The sequence below is a fragment of the Adiantum capillus-veneris genome, chromosome 5 (assembly GCF_014529385.1).
Source record: "Adiantum capillus-veneris isolate H3 chromosome 5, ASM1452938v2, whole genome shotgun sequence".
Lineage (NCBI taxonomy): Eukaryota > Viridiplantae > Streptophyta > Polypodiopsida > Polypodiales > Pteridaceae > Adiantum > Adiantum capillus-veneris.
In genome coordinates, this window is record NC_140935.1 from 93443975 (window position 1) to 93452592 (window position 8618).

The 8618-nt window shown below is 42.3% G+C and overlaps 2 pseudogenes; both read right to left on the reverse strand.

Moving 5' to 3' along the window:
- Positions 1–410: 410 nt before the first annotated feature.
- LOC147457748 (phosphoribulokinase, chloroplastic-like) lies at positions 411–1812 on the reverse strand (annotated as a pseudogene).
- Positions 1813–2069: 257 nt separating this feature from the next.
- On the reverse strand, positions 2070–3603 carry LOC147457749 (uncharacterized; annotated as a pseudogene).
- Between the last annotated feature and the right edge of the window lie 5015 nt (positions 3604–8618).

Here is an 8618-nt window from a genome sequence, read left to right on the forward strand (position 1 = left end):
TTTTCTGCAACAACAAAATCCAAAGGCCTTCAACGAGCCTTGAGCTAAATTTAGTAAAGAGGAAATTATGGCCATTAGAGTTTTTGAAATCCAAAATCGACGTTCCACTTTAGGGCATAGGCTTGTCCACAAGTTTCGCTTCCATTAGCAAGCCTTGAAATAAAGCATGTTAAGACATAGCAAGAAGAGAAAACATTGAGGTTTTTCAAAGTGGGAACTTATTTACTGAGGGAAGTATTGTACAAGAAACCTCATACGTTCATCGGACAGACCGTATTTGTACTTGTACATGCTTGGGAAAACAGAGGAAGACATAAAAATGAGAAGGGGAAGGATTTTGCATAGGAATGGACTCTCTCTCTATATTATGGAGAGAAATGCAATACAAGAGCCTGCAAAAAGGAAAAGCCTTAGGCCTTCACAGTTTCTAGGCTTGCACCTTCCTTGGCAATGATGCCCTCATAGACCTCTTGGATCTTCAATCCGACAATGGTTTAGAAGAAGCTGGTGCCATTGTGACCACCTGGGCAGTCGGCATGCTTTAGAATTTGCTATGTGATCTCTCCATAGAATTTGCTTGAAATGTTGCTCAAATGTCTCTCAACATAAATAAGCTCCTCTAGCTTGTCAAATTGCCTATCCATCTTTAAGGCAGTCACCTGGATGCACAAAACAAATCGAGGATATGCTGGTAATGTAGGCACAATAAATAACATTATGATCAACGATACGAATGCTTTGCAAGCATATTCTATCATAACAACCCCGAGACTTGGAACCATTTGTCGCAATGCACATAAGCATATGCAACATAGGCACGCATTGCCTATTCCTAAGTGCTACATAGACATATGCATATGCCTATGTAGTGCTTATGCATGGGGATATGTATATGCAATATAGCCATGCACAAACATATAGATGTGCACAAAACATACCTCATTATGTAGTACGTATCAAAACCATAGAAGAACTTGAGTCAGGGTAAGAGCATGTGAGTTTCTGGCCACAAGGCGCCCAAGAGATGGTGGAACCTTCATAAAAAAGATGCACTGGTTTGAAGGGAGGCACACCCTCTTTCATTATCATGTGCACACTGTAGGACTTTGCCCTTGTTGTTATCCAGAATCAATTGTGTGGGCAACACTTGGATCATGACATCTTCACACTACTTTCAAGGGTCTGCTTTCATCACAAACTTTAGTATTGTACCATGGCCTTGGGAGATCACAATGATACAAGAAGATATCACCAGCTACATACCTATGAAGGCATTAAAGTCGGGCTTCCTTGCTGCAATGCTTGCCTTGATGCTCTCCAAACTATGTCCGCGTTCTGCCATGTCTTGCTGCAGAAGGAAAGCGAGTCAGGTTGGATCAAGTATAGACCTAAAACATGAACATTGAAAGTTTTCAACAGTACTGGCAATAGCTACTCAAGTATCTACCTGGATCTCCATGCAAACTTGACTTCATCACTGATGTCGAGGTAAATGCTAAAATCAAGAGGCTCCTACAACTCGAGCATCGAACCTGCCAGCCCATCAGTGATAATCAACAGTATGCCACCAAAAGAATACTTGGATTATCCATAGAAAATGCACTTTGGGATGAAAGCGATGCGTAGGCTCATACATAGGAGGATAAAGCCTAGGGAAAATAAGGCTCAATATCATTCCATTGATCAAGCCTTTGTGGCTCCTCAATAGAGGAGGATTGGTATTGCCATGCCACTAATTCTGATTCTATACACATATTTCCTTTCAACTATTGGATAACTAAATATTACCATAGGCAGTGCCTCCATTGTCATTGTGACGGCCTTGTTTAGTATTCCCTCTCTAACCTTTTTTTATGTCTATCCATGCATTTATTTTGCTCTCTCTCTCACTCTCTCTCTCTCTCTCTCTCACACACACACACACACACACACACACACACACACACACACACACACACACACACACACACACACACACACACACACACACACACACACACACACACACACACACACACACACACACACACACACACACACACAAACACAAGCTAGGGCAGGTTTTTTTGCTAATCTTTTTGGAAGATGACGATGCATTTGTGCAATAGGTAAATACACAAAACCAGGTTTTCTTGATGTGGTAATGTCATGTAGGTCTCCTGGGCCTTCAACAGGTAATCCCTCAAGCTCTTTTAGGTGATTGTGTGTGGCATGCATCCCCTCAATAGGACATCCATCAAGCTCTTTTCGATGATCACGTGTGGCATGCATCCCCTCTTCTCCATCCGAGTCAGGACAACAAGAGCCTTGTCAACTTCCTTAGTCTTCAACAGGCCATCCATCAGGCTGTTGTAGGTGACTACCTCTGGCATGCATCCCTTCTTCTCCACCCGAGTCAGTACATCAAGAGCATTAAGCATTTCTTTGGCCTTCAAGAGGCAATCCATCAGGCCGGTGTAGGTGAACACAATTTGGGTGCATCCCCTCTTCTCCATTTGAGACAGTATGGAAAGATCCTTGTCAATCTCCTTGGCCTTCACGAGACCGTCCATCAGACTGTTGTAGGTGCCTGTGTCTACAGTGCATCCCCTCCTCCCCATTGAAGTCAGTACAGGTTGCTGTCCTCCCCCCATCTGAATCAGTATAGCAAGAGCTTTGTGGAGTTCCTTGGACTTCAACAAGCCATCTATTGGGTTGGTATATGTGACCTCATTTGGGATGCATCCCTTCGTCTCCATTTGAGTCAATACAATTGGAGCCTTGTTTGTTTCCTTGGCCTTCAACAAGCCATCCATCAGGTTATTGTAGGTGACCACGTTCGGCATGCATCCCCTCCTCCTCAATTTGAGTAAATACCACAAGAGTCTTGTCAACTTCATTGGCCTTCAACAGGCAGCCCCTCAAGTTGGTGTAGGTGATCCCACATTTAGAATGCATCCCCTAGTCTCCATTTGAGTCAGCACAACCAGAGATTTGAGGAGTTCAACATGCCATTTATAAGAATGCTAAAAGTGAAGACATCTGGCTGGATTCCCATTCCATCCATGTGGCCAAATAGAGCCAGAGCTTGGCCTAGAAACTCTGACAATAACATCGGTAGCAATTTACTGACAGGAATACGAGCAGGGCTGTAGCCAAGCACGGCATGCAAAGGGGCATTGCAAGTGTAAACATCAGAACAGGCACAGGACATGAAGGGCATAGAAAAGAAGTGGTGCTTGGCAAGCTTGCCTCACCCAAATGCTTAATCAAGGCACTAAAAAAGTTGCTTGGAAGCGGCAGGGGTGACCCCTTGGAGCAGGGGACAAATGTGGGAGCTGGGGTGGGCGAGTAAGGGAGGTGGCCAGGGCTTTTGAGTTGGAGAGGTCACCAACCAAGAAGGGTGCACAACTGCATGCCCATCAAAAGAGGTGCAAGGAAATGTAGGGAGGGGTGAGAGGATGAAGAAGCACCTTCTATGGAGGCTCCTTGAAAAGAAGTGTGGCAGCTCTGTCAGCAATGCAGATCCGCCCTTCTTAGACTAACCACAAATGGTGTGTAAACCTGTTGTGTCGGTGAGAGAATCGCTACAACAGGGAGCCTCTCCCTCTTGCAATTGATCATTTTGTGACCACAAAAGCATATATTCAAGGCAGTACTCTTTCGCAATAAGCGCAATGGCGTTCTCCCTCCCAAGCTTATTTGATAAAAGGGAAAATTACCAAAATACCCCTCTAATTTGTGGAAATTCCCAAAATACTCCTCAAATTTCAAAAATTCCCAAAGTACCCCCATAATTTGTCATAAATTCCCAAAATGCCCTTTAAATTTTCCAAAATTCCCAAAATACCCTTGGTTGTGAGAGTAAATTTCTTGAAAAACAAAAAACTTATAGCTTTTCATAAGAAGAGTGATTGTCTATCATACAGGATGCTAAAACTAAATTTTGAGCTGGTTATGTAGGCTTTGGAGATGAATTCCTTCATTATTTTTAGACATAATTGCCTTTTTTTTTGGGAGGTAATTTGCAAAAAATTACATGCTAAGCACTCAAAAACCGATCTCAATTGTCAAACAAGAATAAAGATTAGAAAATCTTGAAGATCCAACAAAAATAGATAAAGGGTATTTTGGGAATTTTTGAAATTTGAGGGGTATATTGGGAATTTCCACAAATTAGAGGGGTATTTTGGTAATTTTCCCTAGATAAAATGCTCGATGTCGCTCATGATCTGCCTAACATCGTCAGACTCGCTGCGTCCTCTAATAATCTTCCCAAGAAAGTGAGTGCGTGTGTTTCAAGATATTTCCATTTCAATGTCCATTTCATTATTCTTAATACACTCTTATGATACCCTCTGTCCTTTAATGATCACTCCTGAGTTCGCCTTGTCTATCGTCCAAATTTCATCCAATCACAACAAAAATTCAATTTTTATCTTCAAAAATATTTTTAGCCAACAAAAAGGAGAACTGAACTCTATGGAGGAATGCCAAAAACTTCTCAACATGAAAAGGTCATGGGATTTGTGGAGCCAATGCTAAGTCTTTATCATTTAACTTCTAAGGTTTTCAAACTTTTCATGCTTTCAAAGGGGCAACCCAAATCCTTTCTTTGGTAAACAAGCATTCATTTCATATTTCAAAACTCAAAACATGTCCATCATTACATTTATCCCTTCTTCATTTAAATGAGTACCCACTATCTTATTTCAATCAATGAGTAATTTTGGTATATCAAAAAATGTTTGAAAATACAACTCAATCTTTTTGGCCCGCCCTAAGGACAAAAGCTATAGTGATGCAATGTTTTTTTGCTGACTAAAATAGAAAAAATAATTGAGTTGTATTTTTAAGCATTTTTTGCTAAGCCAAAATAATTGATTGGTTGAATTAAGATAGTGGGTACTCGAGTATTTAAATGAAGAGTGTGTAACTCTAACGATAGCATGTCTTGAGTTTTGAAATATTAAAGATTTTGGGCTGCCTCTAATGAAAAGAAAGTGGGTTTAGTTTTGAGTTTTAGAGATAGAATTAGTGTTCTGAAAAAGTGTGTCTCAACTTAACCTTGAGCCAGTTGCACAATCAAAGTAGCCAATTGATTTTATTGTTAGAGCTCTATTAGTAGAAAATGGAGTTAATTGTGCATGCAGGAGCACTAGGCAATGTGGCACGGTGCTTTTGGTTATTTGCTTCTTGGCTATGGCGATGCATAGGCCGATTACACCTGTGGACCTGTACTGCAGACAAGGCTAGTGGACAGCTGACAATCAAAGTGATGGCATGCTGCCTTCGACCAAGGGAAGAGGTAGGCACAGGTGTGTGTGTGTGTCTCTCCAAGGAGTTTTAGATCTTTATTTCTCTTGCTCACACTATGTCTATGGCTACCTTGACCTGCACAAAGCTTCTCCGGCGTTGTTAAGAAATGCACAAGAACACCGACCTTGAAGTAACGAGTGATTAAAACTGAAGCATGCAACTAGAGAAGGAACAACCTGTGAGCTGTATTTCTTGAAGGGTTGAATGGCTACCTCCATGCTAATTTTTGCAGTTGTTCTTTGAAGGGGCGCTTTGCAAACAGATTCTGAGAAGATCGAGGGGGAGTACTTGTCATTTGAGAAACCAAGTCCTGTTGGCTATGCTGGATAGAGCAAAGAGGAATTGGTGTTGAATCTTTGATAGGTTCGATGGCGATTGGAGCAGGGACGGGGGACGTTCAAAAGGAGAGGGGGCCCGGCTGCTCCGCTCACATCCAAGAATGTACATCAGCTTAAGTCCGTTTCCGCTCCGTTAAGCAGAGTCTAGCTGAAGTGCCATCACCAAGACTGCCATGGCCATGGCGCTGGAGCCTGTGAAGGTGGTGGGGGTGGGCTTCTTTGCCTGGACTGCTGCATTTCTGTTGGTCGGAAGAGGGGGGGGGGGGATGATCTATATTGAGCATAAGGGGTTCTCATTAATAAAGTGATGCAAATTAGCACCACCTTGAGTATGCGGCCACCTGCGCCTCTTAAACATTCATTATCGTGCACTGCTTGGAGCTCGTTCGTACTGCAGGAGAAGAATAGCAGAGCGCACAAAAGTGGAGCCTTCGGAGTCACTGGGTGCTGCAGGCATGGTGAGTTCTTTATCAAGGCCTTGTTGCTCGAGGGATTTTGAAGGGTAGGTCTAGCCATCTAAATCGTTTTTATGTTTTCAGAGTATGCAACTACGATAGGGTTTGAAGGGTGGAGCTTGACGACCTGCTTGCTTGTCTGTGCTTATGGATTTGCTGATATATCTATTGGGTTATATTTTCATGAATACTTTGGGTGTGTTTTCTGTGCGATTGCAGTTTGGTAATAAGGGGCTTATGGAGACAGGAGCTCTGGGTGAGCTGCCTGAGAAAGCTTTTCTCCCAAGCTTCTACAAATGCCTTATGGCTACTAGCGGAGGCAGGTGCGGGGAAAGGTAAAGCTTGGTTTATCATCACTTGCTTTTGCCCCGTTCGTCCGTTGCGACAAACACTTGTTATGAAGAGAAGTTAGGGGCTCTGTTGGGATCCTCTGCAAGATGGCCTTCCACAAAATTATTGCATCATGTTCTTGTTGTTCCTACACTTTTGAATGCCCGCACACATCTGTGCTATTTGATGGCTGGTTTGGGGGAAGGGGCTGCAAAATGTAGTGTTTGCAGGTACTGGAGTTGGGGTCAAATTTGAAGTCGAAGATGTAAACATAGATCACAGGGAAGATCCTAACTATGTTTGCTTTGTGTAGTGCAGATGGATGCCCATAAGTGACTGCTTGAAGGCCATGAACTTTCTTGGCTCTCTGGGTAGATATGGTAGAGGGTGATAGTTGGGGCAACCTAAAAGAGGGTGGTGGAACAGGGTAGGGGATGCATATCTTATGGAGTTTTCGGATAGATATCTTGGCACGCTTTTTGTTTGGAGCAGGACCCCAGGTTGTTCAAAACAAGCACAATTCTCGACATGTGGGTAGGATTTATTCATCCTCTCTCTCTCTCTCTCACACACACACACACACACATACTCTCTCTCTCTCTCTCTCCCCCCCCTCACACACACACACACACACACACACACACACAGAGCTTCTCTGTCTCCCTTCTAATTTGAGGCATTTCATTTTATTACTATTTCAAAAGATTAGTAATCGCCTTTCTTTGAAGATCAGGAATCAACATCTCTTAATTTGATTCTCATGTAACCCTTTTGTGATACCATAGAGCTCAATTCATTAAGTAACTTGGGTTTGCCTTCAGTTTGTGGTCCGAGCATGTGTGCATTGGATTTTCTTGGTTGCAAGTGATTTTACATTGCATACCTTTAGCAACTTGAACTAATATTAATGTTCATGTACTAAACCACCTCTGTGTGTGTTTTTCAATTCCATGCCTCGGTTGACCTTATTATGCGGGGCATTGCAAGCCATCATGAATTTTCACCTTGGTTATTTGGCCTGCCCTAAAGATCAAATCAAAGGTGAAGAGGAAGAACGTGAGATCGAAGTTAAAGATGCTACTGCATGGGGGAAGGAAAAGTTGGTAATCAAAATAAGAAGTGGTCACGGGCGCCTAGTTTCACAGTCTGCGGGCTCCTAGCTTCACAGCTTAACCTGATAGAACAAGTGAACTAGTTCCCATGTTGTTTAGATGGCACGTTATTAAGGTGATTGGTGCTATTTGAGACAGCTCAATATTCACAAGAATACTAACGAACCACTTTATGTCTCGTTAACCATGCATAGAGCACTTTGCCAACAGAGATGCTAAAGTGTTGAGAAATAATAATCAGGCACTTCTAACGAAGCCGGAAGGGCACAATAATATTGGGTCCTGGAATTTGGAGATGATCACTTCCTGTATAGTGAAGGATTGTTGTACCAATGTGTGTGTCAGATGTGCTTGAAATTGGGGTTGAAGCATCTCCATCTATTAACAGTTAAATTGAGTGTTGTGTTGGTTGAATGTTAACAGAAGCTGCAATGCATGAATAGTGACATGAATATATTCTCAAGCAAGGTTCTTAAAGCCTCCTATGAGACTATGGCTTATCAAACTCTATATTACTACAACTGATTAATCAAAGACTATGTGGCTCATCTCAAAGGTTGCGCTTGCAAATGTTATGTAAGGGATCATTGCATTGTAGCTAGAGTCATTTTGAAATGAGGATTTGTGCTAAATGTTCTAGTGATATGCCAAGTCCTGAGTGGACCTAACCTTGGTCTGGGCTCCAAGCCCCAGCTTTTTATACGTGTATAGCCGATGTCACTCTCCCCTCTTTTGGATCTCTCACTTGATGTATGTGCACAAGGTTAACATACCTCTTTGTGAGGGAAGGGGACACTGTGGTACATGTTAGGTTTATAACCCCATTCTAGTTAGGTTGAACATGCACATGCAACTAGTTGTAATTGCAGTCAAGGGGTTTTGGACATGGTATGTCTCAATTAGAAAGGTAAATTATAGTAAGTATGTGTCAAAAATATATTGTGGTATATTTCGCATTGAATAAAAAGTGCTCTTCTTCTTCTTCTTCTCTCTCTCTCTCATGTGATTATTAAATCAAGCTAGCTTAACAAAGAATATTGAGAATGGGGAGGATATGCATGGTGCTTGCTTCAACCCGTTTATCC